The sequence below is a fragment of the Rhea pennata genome, chromosome 2 (genome assembly GCF_028389875.1).
Source record: "Rhea pennata isolate bPtePen1 chromosome 2, bPtePen1.pri, whole genome shotgun sequence".
Taxonomy (NCBI): Eukaryota; Metazoa; Chordata; class Aves; order Rheiformes; family Rheidae; genus Rhea; species Rhea pennata.
In genome coordinates this window covers 70,748,113-70,773,164 of record NC_084664.1, presented here as the reverse complement: position 1 = coordinate 70,773,164, position 25,052 = coordinate 70,748,113, and the positions used below count along the sequence as shown (strand labels likewise).

The 25,052-nt window shown below is 37.1% G+C and overlaps 1 long non-coding RNA gene across 2 annotated transcripts in view; it reads left to right on the top strand.

Annotated features, from left to right (window-relative positions):
* LOC134136205 (uncharacterized) overlaps positions 1–25,052 on the top strand; it is a 192,619-nt gene that overhangs the window by 150,204 nt on the left and 17,363 nt on the right. For both annotated transcript variants that reach the window (XR_009957454.1, XR_009957455.1), the window contains exon 3: positions 10,893–10,984. This is a non-coding gene — a long non-coding RNA (uncharacterized LOC134136205). The remainder of the gene's footprint in view (positions 1–10,892; positions 10,985–25,052) is intronic.

The following is a 25,052-nucleotide window of genomic DNA, read 5'->3' as shown; positions in this document are numbered from 1 at the left end:
TGTGGACCTTTCAAAGCAACTTGATATTCTGTACTCCTCAGCAACAAATTGCATGGAGTCAGGAAGGTCAGGATGATTTGTGAGTTCTTCCTTGTGCTACAAGTTAGTTTTAGCCAGAAATACACTCAAACACTGCATTATGTGCTGATGGCTTTCTGGAGGAGTGCTGCCCCCATGTCCTGGAGAAGATGGATTGCTAAGGAGCTGCTTGAGATGCCTTGGCTACAGCCTGCCTTCAGTTCCAGCTCATAGATCTCACCTCTGGGCAACAGCACTGTGTAATTGATGTTCAGTGTGCCTCAAGGGGTAAAAAGATTAATGCACTACAAAAGTACTGTTCAAGGTGCAGTTTTAAGGAGCTAGATAGTGATCTGCAGTATTACATTTCTTTAAGAGGTTAAGAAAGAAGTCATACCAGAGTATATATTAAGCCAGCTGCTGTAAATAATTGAATGGAGCCATAACTTTCTGAAAAGTTTTTGTTGCTTGGATATATGATTTCGTCATAAATACTGAGTAGGATTATGTTTGATAGGGATATTTGCATTAATGTAGGTAGCAAAAGACTATACAACAATGGTTTTTATAATTTTAAGAGTTTCAGAACAATTCGTACAGCTGTAAGAATTTCAGAGCATAACTGAATCTGGAAACCTTGAGGTCCCTGCCTAGGTTATAATAACTTCCTATGACTGCAAAGAGAAGTTGCAAATGTCTGGACTAGAAAATACTCAACTTGAAGTGTGTATCTGTTTGTGTGTACACATACACACATTAATATATGTATATATATGTATATGTATATATATATACACACCTACCATCCCATCCCCCATCTCTGATTTTTTTCTGTAAATGATTTACTTCATAAACATTCTGTCAAGGACACTCATAATAAGCAGATAAAGCATTATTGAAGTCATTGTATGGAAAGCTGAGTAACATTAAACTTCGAATGTGAGAGGATTTTTGTTTCAGTAACAAGCATATATTTCCTATCTGATTCAGGCTTAAGAGTAGTGGTATAAGGCAAAAGAGAGAGGGAAAAAAAAAACTTTTATGTATATTCTGTTTAAATTAGGTGTTCTACTTTTTAAATTGTATGTGTAGATGTTATTCACTGAAGCTGGAAATTAGGTTCACTGAAAGCACTTGGCAATTAGCATAAATATCACAGAGGATGATACCAAAAAATGCTAAGAAATGGTCTGACCTGAATAATCCATTAATATCAAAGCTGCAGTTTGGCAGATATTAAAATAATAGTGAACATCACCTTCCTGGCCTGTGGAGAACTCTTCAATGGGAAAAGTACTTTCAGTCTCATCTGAATCTAGACACAATTCTAACATATTACATATAACAATAATGTAGTCAGAGCCAGTGTCATTCATTCTGGATTCTCAAAGAAGTTCAAAAGGCTAGGTTAGACTAGGTAATCCTTGCTTTCAGCCCAGGAAGTTAAAGCAAAGACTGTATTGCATACTGGCATGATAATCAAAGCAGAATAATTCCCATATGCCCCAGCAGATCTGGCCTGCCTCTGCCCCTGCTAATAATGTGCAGATACCACCACCATTTGTTTCAATGTTTGGTCTGCTTATAGGCAATTAAATGCTTGTACCATGTAGACACTAAGAAAATTTGTCAGCTTTAACTTAAATGAGTTCCTGGTTCCTTTAAGCGTTTAGCAAAATTGAACAGAGCTGGAACAAAGTTATGCAATTGGTCTAAGAAAAATGAAGAAAATACTATTTGTTCTCACTGAGAGCAACTGAAGTTTAAAATGTACTGGCTTTGTAGTTAATTAGTGATGACACCTTTTTTTTAATAGTTTCTGTAAAAGAGCATGGGATAGGAAGATCAGGTTTGTCTCATCTTGAATTGTCTTGAAAATCCTGTGTTTGAAAATCCTTCTCAAAATCTTAATGATGAATGAAACAACATCATCAGAGAAATGAAGGAGGTACCTTCAAAAGGAGGAAGTGGATTGAAAAGAAGAGACAATGTGAAACAGATGTGGAAACTGCAGTACATAGAAAAGAAACATCTAGATCAGAGAAATTAAAGTAGTAGTGAGCTGTGGACATATGTAATGTTTAGTACATCTTGATGTGTAGTTTTCTTAACTGATAGAAGCTTCCATGTATCTAGAATTTATTTGTTTACTTATAAGAACTTATTATTTTTTCACAGACTTATTCTGATGTGGAGGTTAGAGATATTGCAATCATCCATTTATGTATGGTGGTCGTTTCAGGTTGACTCAACTCATATCTCAGTCTCCCAGCTATGATGAAAAGACTTGCAAGCCCTCCAGACAATGTAAAGACCACAAACCTTCAAACACTGTATAGTTTGACCATGTGAAACAACACATGCTACTTTGCAGTATCCAGGTGGGAATCATATAGCAAGGTACTGGAAACAATGATAATTATGCAATAAGTTAATTACACAGTTATCAGGAGATAACTTGCCAGTGGTAATGTGAATCATAATACCATCATAGTGCCAAGGGATACTACACTCTGGAGTCAATAGGTGTTAGCATTAAAAAAGCACCAGAATACAAAAGCTTGCAAAAACAAATTAAATAAATTGAAAAGATGGGGGCCATGACATTAGAACAACTGCAAATCACTGTGTTGTCACAAGTCTCACCTAATGTTGTCACACAGTTTGCAAAAGGGATTTTAAAGACTTCTTTATTTTGGCTTTTTTGTTGCACTTTTTGAATGATGGGCTACAAGCTGCTGAGAAAATGTAAAATTGAACCTCATTGTTTGCCAAAGGTCAGTGCCTGCTTTTTTTTAGTTTTATTTAATTTTCTTTGTTCTCGGTCTAAGCTGGCCTGTAAAATTACGCATTCATGTGACATTACACAAGGGATTAAAACGTAATCTTTACAGTTTTTCTTTAAAAAAATCCCCAAACTTAGCTTTACCACAGTTCATTTGAATGAAATATGCAGGGATGTGTTAATAGATCCTTTGTTAATTCATAAGGTGCTGTAGCAGGAACAAATAAAGACTATAATTCTATGAAAAACAGGAAGTAAAATACTGGAAATGATACAAACTTATTTTGCCGTATGTGCTGCATCAGGCTCATAGTACTGCCTGAAAACTTTGCTGCATTTGCCAATGATCTTAAACATATTTAGCTGCAGCTTGGAAATAAACGAAATAGTAAGATTTATGGTATCTACTTCCTTCATCTTTGGACTGACATACCTATTTATGTTGTAAACTCTGCATTTGGGGCAGTTAATTACCATGACTAGAGACAATGCTCAATCTCAGCTGTGGCTTATAGGTGTGATTATAGGTCAACAATAATTATAAGCAAATAAAAATATATATTTTTTAATTTGAAAATGTAATCTGGCAGATATTTTGGGGGCCATTTCATAGACATGCCTTGTGAGGACTGGCAAACCTTGTAACTCTGCTGCTGGATGGGGGAGTGAGTTGGCTTATCTGGAAAGCATCACTGGAGGCACTGTGAATCCTGGTAAGCTGTAAGGATAGAGTATGAATGGAGATCAGGGAGGAAAAGTAGGTATGCTACTAGGATGCTCCCAGTAACTTCTGGGAACATCAGAGAGGAAGCAGGAAAAGCTGGAGAAAGCTGGAGAATTTTGAGCAGTTTGAGTTGGGAAAGATGAGCCAGTACAGGAAAACAAATTCTCTCTTGGTTGATGAGAACATACTGGCCTGTTTCTCACACTGGTGAGGAATATGGTGCCACTACTGTCACTGATGCTCTCATGAACCAAAATGATATGGTAGTAATGGGAACAAAAGTAGATATCATGGGCTTGAAATAAAACAAAGAACACAACAACAGGTTTCATTCCTCTCTTTAGAGCTGCCACCAAGCAGAACTGTTTTGTTAATATTTTATTGTCATTAGTCATAAGTTCAGTGAGGGAGCTATTACAAGTGAAACTGGAACAGACTGAGCTGACAGTAAGCTAAAATAAGCCTAGGGCAACAAACTTTTTTTGTGCTATGACTTTCTAGTTTCTGATTGTGATGAATAATGTGTCAGAAGAATTGCTAAACTCTGTTACTTATTACTGAGGTCACGGAGTAAATGATCTGGAAAATAATCCAACTTTGGGGGAACTATTTGGAAATAACCACTTACATTTTGTTAGAATATCCATGTTAGGCTGATTTTTCAGAACCTTAACTCAGTTCCAGCCTATATATTTCCTTTTCTGAAGGAGGCTGAGCTCCCACCAGACAAGTGTGTGCATTTGGGAAGCTCAGTGCTGAGAATTCTATCAAAACTCTCTCATTTTTTTTCCATGTTCTTTATTCTGTATTATGAGCTGAGTAAACTTTGGATTCTTGCTGTTAATGAAAAAAAGTGCAATGCCTCACTGACCTCCAGTTTAGATATTGTTGGAAGATCTATGTAAAGAGCTGTACTTACTTCATATTTACAGGAGTGCTAGTCTGAGATGCACCCTGTTGAGTGAAGACCTGGTATCTGAAACTAGAAGCAAATCAAAACTTCATTTTGGGTACAGCTCAGATTACGGTTGGGCCTTCAGCCCACATAGCTACATGACCTGTAAACTTTCAGGTCTCTGAAATTGCTAAGACCCAGATTTTTATATTTCTGTGTTGATTGGAGGTATAGTTACATAGGCTGACAGTATGCTTTAAAACAAAGAGCTACTGTATTTTTTGTTTCTGTCTTCTGGTTATATGCGCTCATGCAATAAAATATATTCTTTTTTCTTACAAATATTGCCTTACTGATTTCTACTGACATGATACATTGTCTTAAACTTATTTCATAAAGTCCCTACAAGGTTTCATTTAACATCTTTATTTTAATATTGTGAGAATAGGCCACAGCTCCTGCATGCTTCTGGTGCCCCTGCATAAAATAAAGGGAATTACAACTGCTTTCCCCTTCCTTTGGGGGAAGAAGGGTGGTAATGCATATATTTTCACTAGTGTGAATATTTTTTCCAATACTAGAGGTCAAAGCTCTTGCAGGGCAGAAAAATGGCTTCTTCAGGTGCAGTGAAGTTGCTGCCTGCATTCCATAGCAGCATGGTTAGGGAGAAGAAGAAACTGTCACTCAGAAACTGAAGCCATTCAAAGTAGAGGCATTTTCCATTTGTCACTGCAAATAATGAGCTATTTTTGTGAAATGAAATAAGGAAAACACTACTTGTTAACTTGGGACAGGATCAAAAATAGAAAAATGAAAAATCTTTTGAGCTCAGTTTTGCACAGTATATTCTTTCAAAGGAAATTTTCTGTGAATTCTTTTTCCAGGTGAACTATTATGAAAGCCATTTCAAAATTTTATGAAGAATGCAAATTCCAAATCAGAAGAATGCAAATTCCAAATCACTCAAAACCTGAAAAGAAACTGTTGATGGAAAATGTTTACCAAGTGAAGTAGCTTTCACTCATTTCTCTGGTTACCCAAACATGCAGGAAAATTCATAGTTACAGAATTGAGTCAGATTTTGTTACCAAGTTCAGTTAGGAGCAGGGGAGATGCATAAACCTTTAGGGAACAAAGTACAGTAGGCATAACAATCTTAAATCTACTTCATGTGACTCAGCAGAGAAACAGGTAGAGACAGCTTCTTGATTCCTACACTGGTTCTTACGGCTTTAGTAGACTGACAGAGTCAAAAAAATGAGACAGTGTTTACCATTTAAAAACATATTGCTCGTCCTTCTGTTTTAGAAATGGTTTGCTTACATTTAATCCTTCAAATCTCTTGATTGTACAAAATTCTTCCAAGGCATGTTGTCTTCCTCCCCAATGAACTCAGCCAACATGACACTATCTTGTTTTTCCTGTAATCAGAAGCTAATGGGGACTAAACAAACTGCTCCCATTCTTCTACCCCATTCTTCTCCACCTCCCTCTGAGGCAATCAAACTGTGTAATCATTAGAAAGAGACTAATCAAGGCAACAGGATTAAGATCCGGAAACTCACTGAAACCCTCCACTGAATAGTTATCTCTAAATAGGCCAAGAGTTCTCTAAGAAAATCATAGTTCAAGTACAAACAAAGAATATAAATTTCATTTTGGTGACTACATTAGCTTGTGGGTAAAGCTATGGCTACTATGCAGGGAGTGTGTGCAGTACTTTTTAATAGGATATAAGTTTATTTTAAAACCTACCATCATTAAGACTTGATTGCTGTTTGTGCTGTGTTTCTTAGCTGCATTCATTGCTAGGTAATAATTCTTTTTGAATGTATATTGTAGATGGTCTGGCAGTAGGCTTTTATGTATAGGAATATTTATTCAGCAGTTGTCTCAGAACCTGAAGTATAAAGTGTCTTAGAAATACTCAAAAACTCTGTGATATGTAAGAAATAATGCACATAGAGCACAACTTGAGAAGAAAAGGAAACTCAACTCCTAGTTCTTTGTGTGTCTGAGAGAGTGCACCCATGTAGGAATGTTAGTTTTTCATATAAATATTGTTTAAGAGTTGAGCTTTGTGAAAGAACTAGAGGAATAAAAAGAAACTAAGTACCTACAGAGGCTGGGGAAAAATAACTTTCAGCTGTTCATTGCTGAAGATATTAGAACTAAATAGCAGTCTGGATTGTCAGAAATTCTTTATAAATCCTTTTTTAAAAAATAAGGAAAAGTACATTTATAGTTGCCACTACTTCTAAAATAAAATAAATGACTAACAAAATCTTTGAAAGAAGAGCAACCAAAGATCTAGTATTCATCAATAATCTTATTTTACTAGGCCATACTTTGATGCATATATATATATATATATATATATAAAATCTATATATAATCTATATATAATCTATATATATATATATAAAAGTATGTCTATATATGAGGAAGGAGAGAAAGTGAGTGTGTATGTCTATTTGTGTGAGAATATCTACAAATGTGTGCTATATGAATGGAATATATACCCATATATATATGGGTATACAGCATCTCGGAATGGGCAGTGATAAATATACTGGCCAGGCACTAATAAAAACCACAAACTTTTATTTTTGTAATTAGTGCTTACAAAGTAGTAAGTAAGTAGTAGGTAGTAATTAACTAGTGATTTATTCTAGAAATGTATTGTGGTAAACTGGTAAGTATGCTAATTTAGTTTTAGGCTTTTTCATCTGTAAGCCATCAAATGTTTTACCGTAAACATTTGTGTCATGGAGAATTTTGCCAATATGTTATTATTTCATTCTTTTCAATAAATTTGTTACACAGATATCAAGAGGAAAGACTATCTGGCATGTTAGCAAACTACAGAGTTGCTGTACTAACATGCATAGATGTGAGAGAGTATTATAGGCTCTACTGAGCATTCTTTAGAGGTGTTAATGACTTTAAGCCTGTCAAGAATGTCTCCATTTTGTATAGCAAAGACAATTCAACAGTTTAATAAAAAGGTGTAACATTTCCTATAGGTGAGCTCAAGTGATCAAAGGATATAATAGAGCTTTTGTTACTTCATTCAAAGAATACCTTCTGGAGTTTAACCTTTGCTTTTGATGTAATGTCATCTTTGAATGCTAACAGCCCTTTCTAGGAAGGATTAAGTTGTTTGAAGTGTTTTTTTTTGGCCTTTATTTAGGATCTTGCTTTAGAAACCAAAGAAAGTGTGGAGTAATGTGCTATGAATCACAGAAGGGGTTTAAATAATATCTAGAAGAATAACTTAAAAGTGGTAAAGTCCAGGCTAAAAGGTTAAGTTAGATCATACTAAGTTTAGGTTCAACACAGATGACTGAAGTTTAATTGTAAAAAGACTGGTAACACTTTTGGAAGATAGTATTTGTGAAATGCCACCAAATGGGTCATTTTTGTAGTTACAGAATACTTGCATTGCCACTCTGGGGTAAAAATCATGGCACTGGACTCAGATAAACAACCAGGAGTGGATAATAATAGGAAAGTTGAAGCTATATGGGCCCGTCAGCTTCTCCGCTTGTCTGACAGATGTTGCTGTTCTTGTGGCAGAGAAGTTTGATTTTCTGCTGGACCACCACATTTCTACTAATATTGCCAGGCCTAAAGCTGTGGCTGCTGATGGGCCACACAAGAAACCCTTGCATTAGGTGAATGTGCCATGGATAGCAAGGAATGGTGATTTCCACTATCTTATTTTAATCCAGTATCAAATGTCTGTTAGAGCCTATGGTAACACTTTCAGCATACTTGCAGATACAAAGGTAGAGTAAATTGCAAAAGCTTCACTGGATCTGCCCAGAATTTTTGCTAATATACACTCTCACTTACTCTTTCCACTCACAAACATACTGACCCACCAGAGGAGCACCTTGTTTCCTTCTGCTGTGTCAGTACATGGTAAAGCACAGATATTTAAAGGTAATACAAGATATGATTTTTAACTAAATTCAGACTTACACCATCTGGAATTAAGGAAAATATATACCAAAATTGAACAGAAGTGACAGTAGGAGAGAGATGCTGAGTGCCTTGTTTCTGAGTAATGAAGCCTGATAAGTAAGGATGATTATTGTTGCTAGGATTTATTACCAGTTAATTGTTTGACTGAGACTGAAGTATTAATATATCTCCATCAGGTAGCATGAAGAGATTCAAACTGTCTTTCAGGAGTAGCCTTGAAAAAGAGAGCAAAAGATTATTGAAGGTTACTCAATGGCTTTAAGCAAGTGTGAAAGTTGTGGGAAAAATTCAGAAATGGTTTTGAAACAACTAGTTGGGCCTGGGCCAAGCAACTGTCCCAAGTTGTTGAATAGGAAGTAGGTTACACCTTAAATCTGAAATGGGATGTCATGGGAAGAGGTAGGTGAGTTGTCTTTAAGAAAGTCCCCTTATTTGGTTTTCGGTTCTAGCATCCTCTCCCTTTCCAGAGCATTGACCACATGCTGTGGTTTTACTTTGTGGAAGCATGTTTCAGGGCCTTTTCAGACAACCACAGACTCTAAACAAGAGTCAGGAGAGATTGTAAAAGGAAAGGAGAGCACTATATGACTCCTCCAGCTATAGAAGAAGCATGAGCCTGATAGGTGGACTTAATTCAGTTGCATGTGTTAGGCATTTTCTCTCTTGCACAAAGGACGTGAAGAACAATGAAGTGTAGGGATCCAAAGGAATTCTATTGTGCATCCAGATGTTGCTCTCACTTCCTTACCCCATTTACTCTGAACATGAAACAGTCTACTGTAGTCTTTCTTAAACCAGAACAACAATGGCACATATCTTTTGTGTAATATTTGTAACTAGTGACATATCAGAAAAAAATATTCCTAGGGTAATTTTTTTTTCAGGAAATCAGATAGTTTGACACAGTGGCCATTTTATAACTGAATATAATCATTATATATCATACTTAAAACGCGCATATATACCTGTTACAGGTGTAGAAATCATTCAACAATCTGTTCAATACAACTTTAGGCAGCATGTATTTTTTATATTACATTTCACTAAATTTTTGCAAATCCTGTGACATTTCATTCCTATTCCTCCATTATTTTAGATTGAAATTTGCCTTCCTCAGATTGGATACAGAATATGTCTTGGGTTCAGTCATGCAGACGAGAGCATAGTAATAGCATTTGGGAGAGTGAGGGAGTTAAGGCATTTAAGGAAAAAAAATCCCCAAATTTATCATATGGGCATGTGTCGACAGGTATCAACACGTGAGGTGGATTATTTTGTATCTCTAGCCTTTTCAATAAAAGTTATATTTGGAGAACTATATTATCACTAACGTAAAATCAAAGGAATTAACAATGTTGATTCAAACAGCAGTGATCTGTTAGGGTTAGGGTTAAAAAACTACGATTATTCCTGACTAAAAAAATCTCATAGAACTGGATAGAAAATTCTTAGCTTTTCAGACTTTTACCCTTCTTTACAACTTGATAAATCAAAATGTCTTTAAAATATAATTCAGTAGAATATTTCATAACACTATGAACTGTTACTATTCCCTTTAAAATCTTATTAATTCCAGACCTGCCTCCATGGAACTGTACCAGTTTGATCACTAATAGATGGGAGACATGTGAAATCTCATCTCTCCTGAAGCTAAAGAATGCAAGATTTCACTCTAGCAATTTTGTCAATGTCAAATGGATTGCCTGACAGTCCAGTCATGCTGAACACTGGAAAATAAGTATAATACTTATGTATGCATATATGAAAGATCAGAATGTATGTAATCCCAAATCAATGGTCAAAGGAAACAGACATCTTATTCAGCCATTCTCAAGGAATGTCTGCTCTTTTGACTTTTATGGCCTCCAAGGTATTCCTTAGGATTTTAGCTGTTTTGTCCAAAATATGTGTTGCCCAAAATATGTTGAACAACTTATCCAGAACAACTGAGTTCAAATTCTTGGTCCCCGAAGAAGAAAAATGTAGTATGTTAACATTAGACATAATTTCATTTCTGTTTCCATAACTCTTAGAGAAAGTAGTCCACTATAGCATTAGAAGTAGTAGCATTTGTATTGCTGCTGGCTATAGTTCTAGTTTTTGGGTAGTACATGCTTGCATGTACGTTGTAGAACCACAGAGTAATACATGTCTGTTTTCTTCTGGTAATACTGATAAATCCATATAAATGCTGCTCGTATGAAACAAATGATTTATGATGCACAATTTTCAGGAATTATATTGATCTGAATTGAGGCATTATTAACCAGTGTACAATGATTCATCTTAATTAACTGTGTTTTTTTTTTCCTCACCAGCATATATGTTTTTCCATTGTATTAAAAATTGAAGGTTTTTTATGAGAAGAAACTCCTACTTTTGCAAACTTATTTGAAGGTATAAAATGAACACATATCTTGAGTGAATTTGTTCTTTATTTTATGGCTATAACTCTATCTGTTCTATAATTTTACTTCTAGAACCATCAGTGAACATTAGTCAAGTTGTACTTCTTTGCTGATAATTTATTAGAGAAGTGCCTGATGTTTGGACCAGACAATGAGAAGTCCTGGTAAGAACTGAAAAAACTTTCTTGCAGTCATGCTGAGGTCAAAATTTGCTATGTTTACTGCTGCTGCTGATGGAAATGGTGCCATTTTATATCCCTTTTTTTAACTTAATTTAAATAGAGAAAAGGAATATTTTACCATAGAAATTGTCTTTAAACTATGCCACAGGGATATTGTGATGAGAAATTCCTACTCAGTGGAAGAGTAAATGGTTTTACATTGTGGAAATTCACAAAGCTGAACTTACTGTGGAAAGAAAATTAACTGACTGGAATGTCCCAACTGGTGCACCAAATCATCATTTTAATTGTCCTTTTTGTTAGTTCTGCTGGCAACAATAAAGAAGCAGTTAGAATAAATACATTCTTTTTCATTATATAATAGAAATAAAATTTAAGACGTGCTTGATTACCATACAAATCTGCATATCTCAAAGTGAATAACACAAGAGCAACACTTAAAAAACTTACTTAGTATCATGTAGTGCCTTATGGGAAATCTAAGACAGAGGCTGGCTATTGCCCTTAGAGCCATGAGGGGTTTTTGTTTGTTTGGTTTGTTTTTGTCTTACTTATAAAGTGGAAAAAAAGACTGGCGAAAACAATTTTTTTTTTTTCCGTGAAAGAGAAGAGTGGTTTTGTGGCTGCTTTTGTGCTATACTTGCAGAGATTGACAGATGTATATGCAGAGGTGTAGCCAAAAAGTGTGTCCAAGGACTGAGTTGCACATGTCCTGCGTTACACTGCATGTAGTAAGGTGACTAACTTGGGGGTTCTGTCGCTCTTTCAGATTTGCTTGAATCTGGCCAGTGTCCAAATGGAGAGAGAAATAGTGAAAGCTGCAGTCTCAGATCCTTATTTTCATAGGAAACAAAACTAAAATTTTAGTGCAAATGTGAAATTAGAGTTTAGATTTTGCTTCATTTTCATAGCTTTAGAAAAAAAAATTCTCTACACATTTAGAACGTTAGAAACTTTCTGTTAATGGATATTATTAAGGTGTGCACGATCACATCTAAAGTGAAGTAGCACTAGTGGTTTTCTTCATACGTTCCAGCTTTCTGTAGATTTTTCAGATGGATTCTTCCAAGTCTGAAAAAAACATATGAAGAAAACCCTAGCATCATCTTCATTTAGTCTCTTCAATCAGATTTATAAGTCTAATACACTTACTGCTCTACAGGTGGCAACTTGGGTCTTTTTCTCTTGCAGGAGGACTTTCTTTTGTATCCTACCCGTCTTTTCCAACTGAGCATCTTACATAGGAAGTTTAGTAAAATTTAAAAAGAATTTTAAAAAAACTTATCTGCTTAGACAGTTTCTAAACATTGCCAATTATGTTTCATATTTGATTTTGTGATTAAATATTCAAAATTCATCAGTACAAAATTCAGTGGTCTGCTTGAGACAAAAAAGTGTGCCCTGTACATTTGGCATTGTGCAATATTTACTTGGTACTACGAGTTTGTTTTCAATGTGATGAGTAACAGTTATGTAGCTGTTTCCAAACCTTTCTCTTTCTTGACAGCCAAACTTCTGTCAGTGTCTGCTTCCAGTCTGGCCTGAGGTTTTGTGTCAAAAGGAATGTAGTAAAAGAAACATATGATGATTCTGGATGACTTTTTTTGGCTTCTGATATTTCTGTATGTAGGAAGAAAACTGACCAAATTATCAGGGACTATTAACAGCATTCAGTTCTCTCTCTAGCTCATCTCTTCTGTTTGTCTTGAAGATCATGTGATTGGTCTTTGCCTTCTGTCCTTGTTTTCAATCATTGCACATACAACAGCCCTGCTGGGTCTCATTAGCGTTCATTTTACAGCAGGAACAGTCACTGTCTTTCTTTTAACCGTGTGCCATCAAAACTATGTTTAGGAATGTAAATGATTAATCTTACATGTATTATAAGATGAACTCTGAGGAGAAGATGAGATTTAGCACTTTTGTCATTAAGCACTCTGAATGCTGTTATCTACTTGTTAGGAGATGAGACATTTCCAATTTTTCTCTTGAAGAAGAAATATCTACAATATAAAGATATATGTTATGGCCTTACTTTTGAATCTCAGAGGTTCAGAGGAAAGACTGCAGGCTGAGGGAATATAGACAATAGATTATTTTTCTCTTCCTAAAATTGACTCTCCATGTCAGAGCTATCACAGGAGGGCTCATATGCTTCTTGTCCAAACTTGTGCTATTGCTATGCAAATTCTATCATTAAATTTCTATTTAGATTTAATATTTAACACACTTTGGGTATGGGGTAAATTTTCTTTTCCTCATGTGCATTTCTGGAATTAAAAGTATTAGTCACTCAGTTTCTGTTAAATCATAATCTTATCTCACTGTTGGTTGTATAAAAACATCATTTAATTTCAGTGTAGCTACAGCACTATAAAACTAAATAACTAGAGGGAAGTCTGACCAGATTCTGCCAAGGAGGAGAGAAGAAAGAGGTTATTAAAATGGAAGTGGGATGGGGAAATACACACACACACACACACAGGTATGTAATAGTATAAAGTAGAAGTCAGGGAGATGAAAATTAGAACAACTTTAGTGAGATACCTTCCTGGGAAATGACTTAGCCTAAAGAATTTAAATGGGAAACACTGGAAGAGCAGCAAAAGAAGAGCATTTAGCTTTTGGCACAACGTGTAATAGTTATTAAACAGCGTCTGGTCTGAGGCTGGATGTTTGAATGTACAGGCTTCTCCAAGCTTCTTCAAGAAAGGTGAAAAGAGGAACGCTTTTCTTAGTACTCAGAAACTCAGGTCTATGACATTTTTTATCCCTTTGCCATTTTTTCTGAAACAAATGGAGATAGAAAAGCAAGCAAGAAAAGACTTGATTTTAAATCTTGTACTTTAACAGCACTGTTAAGATGTTTTGTTTGCACTGATGTTATTATATTTCTTCCTACTGTTAGTTCTGGGCAGTCCGTGACAAGTAAATGTTTCTAGTTTCAAATAGTGACTTTAATCTGATGTGTATCATCACTGTACTTCTTTTTAGTAAAAAAATGCTTTAGAAGGCATAATGGTGCAGAAATATCAACATTTTATCAATGGCCAGAGAAAATAAAAACTGTTATGTACAGGAGTCTGATTTGTGGTATGTCCCATGGCTGACTGATGAGTTGTAGTTGAGGCCTTTTTCCTAAGAAGGAGACACCTCATCTTATCTTGCCTATATTGAGGGTTAGAAAGGATTTACTGATTTGTTTTCAGAGTATTATCATGTTATGGAGCAAACTAGTCAAGAACTGTTGAACTGATGCTGTTTTTCCTAAAAAAAGTAATAAAAAAAAAAGAAATAAACCCAATATATTTCAAATAACAGCATCAACTTAAAATCTCTTGTGAAGAACAAATTTTTTTCCAAGAAAGAAATATTTTTTAGACAAACTGATTTGCTGACTGGGTGGCAGTTCTTTCATCTTGAAGGCCCCAAGCTCGTCATCATCCTGTGGAGAGCCATGGTTAGGTCAGGGTCTAAGAACTTGAAGCCTGGACACAGCAGGCAGGAAAATGGTTCATGGAAGTTTATTGAAACTGGCATATATCCCTGAATATGCTGTTTTTGAGCAAATTTTTCTTTTCTGACAAAAGCGTCCTCCCACTGAATGACAAATACATCAGATAATTTGGGGTGAGGTGCATTTTCCTCTTGCTTCCTAGTACACTTGAGGAGGGAGGATGTTGCCTTACAGTCTCCCCATCTGCAGATGTTAAGTAGGACAAAAATATAATCTTACTGAAACAATGAGGAAACAAAATACAGGATCAGTGCAGATTGCTTGGGACTCCTGCTGCAGATTTGATTTTTGCCAAGTGTAAGCCTAAGATGTTGCACCTCTCTCTCTGTGTGCAAAAGTCAATTCTTACATGCAATGTAGGTTCACAGGCCATGGTTGTTTCCAGTGGTCAGACATAGGCTTTACTAGAGCCTGCAATGTATCCATAACGTCAGCACAGGCATAATGTGGCAGGCAGCAACACTTAGGGATGCAGCTTCCTGGCTGCCCACTAGAGCTCTGGAGAACGCTCTAGTGGACTCTGGAGTTCTTCATTTCTATCTCTTCCTCAGTCAGTCTGTATTCTGGGATTCCAACTAATTTGCAGGAGGAAAAGGTCTTCAAAAAATATTTTATGGTACACACATTAACAAAGTAGGATAAACAAATTTTCATACTATTATTTGTTTTCCTTAAGAGATTTTTTAGTGGCCTAAAGCCTCTGAATATCTTTCGTTAGCAAAACATGTCATTGAAATGTCATTACATGAATATAGTGAATTTCTTTTCTCCCATCTCTCAAGCAAGGCTGAAGTGTTGCTTGGTAAAGTGCATTTTTTATTTTTATCACGGGAGCTAAGTAGCAAACCCAGATTTTAACATGATGATGCTAGGAAATGTTGTGTACCACAACTACAATCTATTAGCTCAATTCCAAAAACTAAGGCTATGCTACTATCGCTCATAAAGTGAAAGAAGAAATCAAACACTATCATAATAAAAATACAGGGCTTCGTGCTCGTTCCGCCTGCTAAATAGAGAGGCCTGTAGAGCATGAGAGTAGCTAGAGGTTGCTTGTCCTGTGACACAGGGTTTCCATGAATCCTGATATAGAATCTGTTTTTAAAAAGATTGTAAGTAATTAGAATTGTAATCTAACAATTACATTACATTTGTAACTGATTAAAGGTTTTTGCCGAGTGTAAGCATAAGATGTTGCATCTCTTTCTCTGTGTGCAAAAGTCAATTCTTACATGCAAGTAGGTTCTACATTGCTAACTGATTGTAATCTTGAGATGTTACAGATTTCAAAAAATGTAATGTTTTGGCTTAAGTCCATTTTAGGTCATTGAAAGAATATGTCAAGAGGGCAGAATATATGACCATTTATTTGCTGTCCTAAATTGCTATGTAATATTCTTTTACATAGTAAAACAGCTGTTCCACTGTACTCAAAGGTACTTCCCTTAAACAAACAGCCTGCTATTTTTTCAAATGATGTTGCTGACTAAAATCCTACTAGCATTAATGGGAACAGGACAGGAGATAAAGTTAAAATGTTTGGGACTTTCTGTACTACAAAATAAATGCTGCAACAGATTCACAGGCTTTGCTTAGTCAGATCTAGTATCTTTTTCTAACTATCTAGTGTACCTTTTGAGAAATATAATTTAAAAGCAGCTACAAATATATTATCTTATTCGTTAGGAAAATTGAAGTGGGAAGTATTCCTTCAGGTTGGATTGTTCTAAGGAGTTTTTCATCATAGCTTCTTTCTAACGGAGTGTGGCGATTCTGGGCAATGTGAGAAAATGGGCGAAGAAGATGAGAGAGACTATAAAGCTCCTCACTTGGGATTTTTTTTTCTTTTCTTTTTTTTTTCTTTTCTTTTTTTTTTTTTTTTTTGCATAGTTGAGTTAAAATATATTTTCAGCTTCTTCTGTGAATTTTCTAATCCTGGATATTCCTTTCACGTGTTTCAGCATGCAGAACACGTTTACAGACAAGATAATGTGGGCCATGTCACTAACTGGTTATAAGAGTTATTCATAGATCCATGCATAAGCAAGGATGCTTAGAAAAGGTTATTTTCCTGACAAGATTTACTGTGTTATAGTTAAATGGAGTAGGTTTAGTGTGTTGTCTTAATCTAACTCTTTCAGATAAGATATTGTTTATTCAGTAAATCACTAGTAGTGGATGAAAAATCTTAACCTTTTTAATACCTAAGAGTGGAGATAAAACCACAAATGAAGGTAGCCTTGAAAATATTTTTGTAGTATGTAACCTTTGAAAGGATGTTGCCCTTTTTGCTAAGGGCTGCCCTCATGAATCCTGCAGCCTGGATGTGAGGGAGGTCTTGAGAAGGGAAGACTTTCCTTTGGTTGAGGAGGATAGGATTAGAGACCTTGTGGGCAGGCTAGACATCCACAAATCCATGGGCCCAGATGGGATGCACCCACAGGTAGTGAGGGAGCTGGCGGATGTTGTTGCCAAGCCTCTCTCCATCATCTTTGAAAGGTCCTGGAGAACTGGAGACATGCCTGAGGACTGGAAGAAGGCAAGGTCACTCCAGTCTTCAAGAACGGCAAGAAGGAGGACCCAGGCAATTATAGGCCCTTCAGCCTCACCTCCATCCCTGGTAAGGTGATGGAACAGCTCATTCTGGATGTCATCTCCAGACATATGGAGGAAAAGAAGGTGATCAGGAATAGCCAGTGTGGATTCACCAAGGAGAAATCCTGCTTAACCAACCTGATAGCCTTCTATGATGGAATGACTGGCTGGGTAGATAAGGGAACAGCAGTGGACATTGTCTACCTTGACTTCAGCACGGCTTTTAGCACTATCTCCCATAACATCCTCCTAGGCAAGCTCAGGAAGTGTGGGTTAGATGAGTGGACAGTAAGGTGGATTGAGAACTGGCTGAATGGCAGAGCTCAGAGGGTTGTCATCAGTGGTGCAGAGTCTAGTTGGAGGCCTGTGGCTAGTGGAGTTCTCCAGGGCTCAGTACTGGGTCCCATCCTCTTCAACTTTTTCATCAATGACCTGGATGGGGGGACAGAGTGCGTCCTCAGTAAGTTTGCCGATGATACCAAGCTGGGAGGAGTGGCTGATACACCTGAAGGCTGTGCTGCCATTCAGAGAGACCTGGACAGTCTGGAGAGTTGGGCAGAGAGGAACCCCATGAGGTTCAACAAGGGCAAGTGCAGAGTCCTGCACCTAGGGAAAAGTAGCCCTAGGCACCAGTACAAGCTGGGGGCTGACCTTGTGGAGAGCAGCTCTGCAGAGAAGGACCTGGGAGTGCTGGTGGACAACAGGTTGACCGTGAGCCAACAATGTGCCCTTGTGGCTGGGAAGGCCAATGGTCTCCTGGGGTGCATTAGGAAGAGTGTTGCCAGCAGGTCAAGGGAGGTGATCCTGCCCCTCTACGCAGCCCTGGTGAGGCCTCATCTCAAGTACTGTGTCCAGTTCTGGGCTGCCCATTACAAGAGGGACATGCAGCTACTGGAGAGTGTCCAGCATAGGGCTACGAGGATGATCAGAGGGCTGGAGCATCTGCCCTGTGAGGAACGGCTGTGAGAGCTGGGCCTCTTCAACCTGAGAAAGAGAAGACTGAGGGGGGATCTTATCAATGTGTAGAAGTATTGGAAGGGAGGGTGTCAAGGGGACGGGTACAAACTCTTTTCAGTTGTCCCATGTGACAGGACAAGAGGCAATGGGCAGAAACTGAAGCACAGGAAGTTCTGTCTGAACGTGAGGGGGAATTTCTTCACTGTGAGAGTGATGGAGCACTGGAACAGGTTGCCCAGAGAGGTTGTGGAGTCTCCTTCTCCAGAGATCTTCAAGGCCCGCCTGGATGCAACCCTGTCTAATGTGCTCTAGGTGACCCTAGACTGGGTCTAGGTGTTGGACTAGATGATCTCCAGAGGTCCCTTCCAACCTTACTGATTCTATGATCCTATGTATTTTAAATCAAAATAATTGTACTCTGTATTATACTATAAAAATTTGGACATAATGCCAGAAACCATTTATTAATTTGACTTAACTGGTAAAAATAGATCATAATTAATTATTCTCATAAATAGGAATATTAATATAGTCTTTCCAAATGAGATCTACAAAAGAATACTCACTTAGACTTAGATCAGCTACTGAGAATTCAGGGTAGCATTTTCTTGTATAGACAAATTATTGACCTAGCCCTTCAATCAATATAATCTTTTTACTCCAAAATTAGACTCACCTCTTCTTTTACCTCGCTATTCTTTAATAATTAGGTTCACTCCTGGTGAAATTTCTTCTGAAGTTGTTTTCTTTCTCCTTTTGTGCTATTCTGCCATTCTGCTAGTTAGAAATACAGTATTGTTTTATACTTAGGACTTTTTCTATAGGACCTTATCACAATGAATGACATTTGACAGCTTATGTCCTTTTTTAAAGGCATATATTTTAGAGTTTCAGCCCTGTTAATTAACACATATATTTCCCTTTCAGAGTAAGTGAATAATTTTCTCTTAATACCAATCAGAATTGTGCACACAGTGAAGAGTGAAGTGCAGGCAGATAAGATATAACTAGAAGTATCAATTCAGATGTGGAGTCAAAAGTCTGAGATGCTAAGCCATACAGCAGACAGAAGCAAAGCTACCATAAAAAATGTACTGCTGTACATAAAAATGAGATGCTATCAGATTTCAGGAAGTAATCCACAATTCCAGAAATTATTTAGACTTTTCTTGGCGCTAAGTTTCAAGCATGCTAAGAGGTTTTATAACACTGTTCCTGGTAAAGTTTGTAGTAAAAACACCACTCCACAAACTCCAGCCAGTTTTTGGTGTTTCAGAAACCCTTCTTTCCAAAGGTAAACTATATTTTTTTAGATTTGAACCTTGTGCATGTTACAAAAGCTCTTGGTTTCCTTGTACAAATTCTGATTTCTGCCTGTTGTTCTCTTATTTTCTTGTCCGAAAAATGAAAACCTCTTGGTTTACAGTCAGCTATCTAGTATGTGATACAGCACAGATTACGTGAGAGCGGCAAACCACGGCTTCAAAGATGGCATGTGAACAATCACTGTTGAGCTGTTGGAGATGCCGGTCTGGCACACAGGATGGTGCCCGCTGAAGACAGCAGTCATCATCCCCTTAGTCCTTTTTTCGTATGCTGGGCAGGAAGATTCCCATACCCATTAGACTTTTTGTTCACTATCACTATCACTCATAAGCAGCTGTCACATATCATGTTTCCCACCCTTTCAAGCATCAGATGTGGTACTACTGAATAGCTGCAGCACATTGATGCTGGAATTGTGGTTACACTGGGTTGCTGAGTGACTATTAGCTGCGGCAGGTCAACAGAATTCTTCCTGTAGTACTCCTACAGGGGTCCTCAGAAGAGAAGCAGAATGATTTTTGAAGTTTCTTTTTCTATCTCACGGCCAAGAGCTTCCAAATATAACCCCCATTGCTCTTGCTATTAGAGTGGAGGCTTGAGCTGTGAGCTTGTAGAGTTTTCACTGAACTCAGCATGGATTCTGGCATTTCAAAGCTAGCACAATTCCACTCATAATTCAAACAGAAAACTACTTACACCCATTGCCTTGCAGTGGGCTAGGCCAACTGTCCTGAAGAATTTACAGGTTTTAACAACTCATGCTTAGCATCAAGCATGACTCATTTTGATTCCCAGACCTCCCAGAGTGGGAATAACGGACCATTCAGTACCTTACCTAATTGGTAATGCAAGATAATAATGAGAATAAAAAAGACACAAAGACATATGTCTAAATGAACACAGGAGAGAAAAAATCAGCAGGCATAAGAATAACTAAGACCATGTGTCTATTGTTTGTATAGCATCCTATTTTTTCAAAAATGCAGCTTCCTATCAATGCTTCAGTCGCACATATTTACACAGAAAAGGACAAATGTAGAAATGACACAGGATGACCACACAACATAAAATATGTTCCTGTATATCTTCTCAGAACAAGAAAAAAAACCCAAAACTATATACTCTTTTTTTTGCTAAAGGCCCCAGTATAGAACTGCTCATATTTTAAAAGTGGTCAATTTAACAATAAAAAGGAAATAAAAAAATCATCTTTGTATATCTAAATTTTAAACTGACTCTGCAGAGTCAAGGTCTCTATAACTCTTAGAAAAGCAATATTCTAGCCTTTTTTGGATTCCTTAAAAGTGCTTATCAAGATGAATGAGAACAGTGATGTGTCATTTCAAAAATATAATTGCTTTTCTCTCTAACTTTCTCTAAGCATTTTCAAGGTCACCCATATAAAGGGACAGATAAACCTATAATACAAGTCTTCTCCTGGTGTTCCATGTCAGTGCATATTATGTCCTGAATAAAGAGTCTTAAAATTTGATTTGTTCAGTTCTATTTTTTCCTTTCCCAAAAGCAAATACAAAATCCCTAAAAATTTGCATATCCAATCATAAAATTAAAACTCTTGGAGACCACAAAGAAAAATGTGCTTCCATGTATTTTGAAGAACTGGCACTAATGGATAAGGAAAAATTATTTCCTTGGTATCTATAGGCTGTATTAACTGCATTTTGCTTGCTTCTTCAAGCTCATGTGTAAACAGCAGGCTTCCCTGAGAAAGGCTGCAGAGTTCCAGCTTATATTGTGTCCCTATGTAATATCTGCAAGTCAGCTTGAGCAGGCTGTTGAGTTCTCGTGAGCTTGTCCTTCCCTATTATCAGGCCATGTTTGTGCAGCAGCTGTGCTTTTTTTTTCTCACAGAAGGATTCTTCTCTAGGAGGTCTCAGGAAGGGGGAGCCCAGCTTGCTGCACTAGCCCTGTGAGTAAAGAGCTGAGCGGCCTCTGGGGACAACATCTCTTAGCATGCTACCAAACTGGACTCCTGTGGATTCTTATGGGATACAGACTGTCACAATGGAGATGAGATGTGAAGGCAGGCATTGATAATGCTTGTAAAAAATGTGACTAACATATACTACAGTTTATAAATATTTATATATCTTTATACCACTTCTGCAGTGGAGGTTGCAGTTCTAGATCCTGGTTTATTTCAAGCACCATCAGAGGAAATGGTGAAGCTCTTTATAGGAAGAATGCAGTTAGTATAAGCCTGTCATTTTCAAGAAGATCCTCTTAAAATTGTGACTGCTTCAGTATTAGGCCCAAACAGCATTAATTGCCTGGACTCAAGAGGATTTGTAGTATCTTGACAAGGACCTGACAGCTAAAATTCCAATTTTTCTATTGTATCCTCTTATCTACAAATTAATGTTCACCATGTTCTGACACTTTGGGTTAACCTTGGTAGTCCTTGGAGTGAGTGACTGATTATTTATCTTCTGCTGATTGATGACAATTGCTGTGTGCTCATACAAGGAAGTAGGAAGCAGAATATTTATCTGCTGCACTTAGCATTGCAGGGGAACAGCTGTTACAACAGCGTTACTCTTCACATCGCATAGATACAGGCTGGGCAAAGCTTGGCCGACTCGTTAGTCTCTAAGCAGCATTTAAGCCTTCTGTTTGCCTTAGTGGCAGAGATTTATGGACCCTTGTTCAGGTCATTTACAAGGTGCTGGCCTGTTCTCTTACTATAGTATATAGGTATATTATATAGGTATATAGGTATATTTCAAGAGATGATAAAGCTGGGAGACATTATCACCATAGAGTTAACCTGGGATTTTCTTCTTTTCCTGTAATCACCTATCAGACAGGAAAATCTACTTCTTGGAAGGTGTACTAGATGCAATCACCTCTCTGCAGAGGTTCCCACCTCACTCCCCATTTCTCCTTGATTCTCTTGTTCTGAGGCAGTATGGCTTTAATGAAGCTGGCCTTTCTTCCTAGCTGTTGTACTCCTTTCCTGAAACATGAACAGATTCACCTATCCTCAGTGGGGAAAGGGTTAGCCACCTAATTATCAAACTGATTTGGAAAGGAAAGCATGTACTCATTGCTGCAATTCCCTCATGCCCAGTAGCCCTCTTTCCTGAAAACAAGTGAGGGGAAGGCAGGAACAGTGTTCTGCTGTTGACTCTTTTAGGATTTGTTGAAATATTCAAGGAGAGATTTTATTTCCTTCAAGGGCAGAAGAGATGTTTAGCATAGTAATTTTCTAAATATTCGGTAGTGTTGCTGTGTCAGGCTATTTATGAATAAACACTTGAGATAAATACAGCTGTTTGTAGTCTTCAGTTTCTTTGATAAGGCTATGTAGGAAACCCAAAGAATTAGCTAGGAATGCCAACCAAATAAAATTAGAGAAGCTGCATGAAAAAAGTAGATTATGTGAGGGTTCTAATAAAAGGAAGTGTATCATTATTGTCACAACTGAGGGTAAAAGAAAGTATAACAACCTACATCATTTCATCTCAGGTACCCCAGGCTATGTTTGCTGATTGTGTAGAATGTACTGTGCTGTTACCAGCTTTTGTACTGATGATCCTTCTCCTTCTTGTCTCTTTATTTTGGATTTGCATGTGAGCTGTTATTTTCATTGTGTTACTGTGCAACAGAGCAAGGCACACACACTTTTGTATAAAAATATATGTACAGAGCAAGGCACACACACTTTTGTATAAAAATATATGTACAATGGAATGTATGTACTTTTTTGTGGGGAGAGAGGTGAGGCTTCCCCCCAAAGAGTATAAGTTAAACAGTATTGCCTGAAAAGATTCTGGGCTTCCAGTAGTCTTGTAGAGATGCATGCAGCCCAGGGATCTCCTAATAGCTCAGGATTCTTTTGCTGTCACAGTGAATTAAATGTGCCTCATCCTCCTGGTGTACTATAGATGTTCTGTCTAGGACTACAGGGCACATACATTTTCTGTTCAGCAGTCCTACAGCTGATTAAAAGCCTACCCAAGTAATAATCACTCATCAATTCTAACAACAAAAATAACGATAATTAAAAAAAAATGTATTTCATAAAGACCAACATTCTAGGATGCTACTGGATATATTTTTTCCTCTTGCAGTGCAACTGTAGGCACAGTTCTGTAGGAATTGCAAAAGTGCTAAATATTCTGCAGCTTGGAGACATGCTTCTATTATTGTGATCAACAAAGTTATTCCAAATGGCACTCCACTGACAAAAAGTGTGCAAGGGGAAAGGCTATTGGTGGGGATTCTTCTTAAGAGCTACTTGTTCCTAATCTGGTTTCCTGCTTTGATCTACCAGAACTCTGATTCATTAATCTTCTAGACACACTGAAAAATTCCATCTGTTTTAATAACCACAGGAGAATAGAAATGGTTGAGTGTCCTGTGATTATGATTGATCTTTGTTAGGTAATCTATGGAGGACACTCTATTAGATTATGTTGATTGACTGTATTTGAGTTTGTGATGTTCAATTTATTTTAAGGGTTCCAAACTCTGGATTGCTGTCAATTATCATTGTTACAAATTGATATAAATATGTTCCACAAACCATAGAAAATTGAACTTGGAGACTTTTGTCAGTGAAATTATTCCTAAATCAATTATTCATAAGTAGTTCAAATGATGATCAAATTTAATACAATGCCTACTCAACAGAATTAGGAGAGCTATTCAGAAGGCCTTCTTTGAAGAGCCGGTTTGCCCTGTTTCATGACAATAGTTAGTTGATTACTAGGCAAATTGCTCCATTTTTTTTCCTTTTTTTTTTCCCACTGTTTTTTCTTATATGCATTTTATTTCATTTCCTGGTATAGATTTCAAATTGTGGATTTTCTTGAGTTTGACAAGGAAACTGAAATGATTCTCTTTGCTCTGTCTGTAATCAAAGGTATCCGTACAAACTGAATCTGTCAATAATTTTAAGTATTGTTTTCTGCTTCCCTGGAAAGCTATTAATGCTTCTAAACAGGAGAGGTTTAGGAATCCTTAAAAGCCAAAACCTTCATGGCTTGCTTTAAGAGTGAATGAAGCCATATAGGAAGTCAGATACCTTTCACAAAACTGTCCTGCCTTCGGTCTCAGTCTTAATTTTTAAGTCTAGGAAATGATAACTAGAAGAATCTACGTTAAATCTTCTGTTGTCCCTTCTGTCTCCCTAAACAAGAACCATAATGACAAAATAATTCTAGTAGATCTCTGAGGACAGGGGACAGAAAGATCAACAGTTTTGTGAGATAGAGAAAGGCATCATTGCGGGCACCATCTGCATGATCCCTAGCCATGCAGGATTGAGAACTTCGTATGTTTTTGCTGAATCCTTATTATGAGGAGATTTTTAAAAAACAGTGGGGTGTCCAGAGAATGTCTTCAGGCCAAATAGGGACCAAACTGTTTGCATTTCATATATTTGAGAAGATTCAAAGCTATTTCTGGTTCTTTCCTGTCTGGGATTGGAGAAAATTGAAATTTACAACTCTGTTCAATTAACTCAACTGAAAAGGAACTTTTGTTTGAGATATTTCCAGCATTAGCTGGTAGTACATTTCCCCTAAGGAAAGAAGGGACAAGAAGAAGATGATGTCCCATCTCTGATATTTGCCTGCCTTCAGAATCAAATGACACTGTGCACCTTCACAATCAATTTAATTATGAATA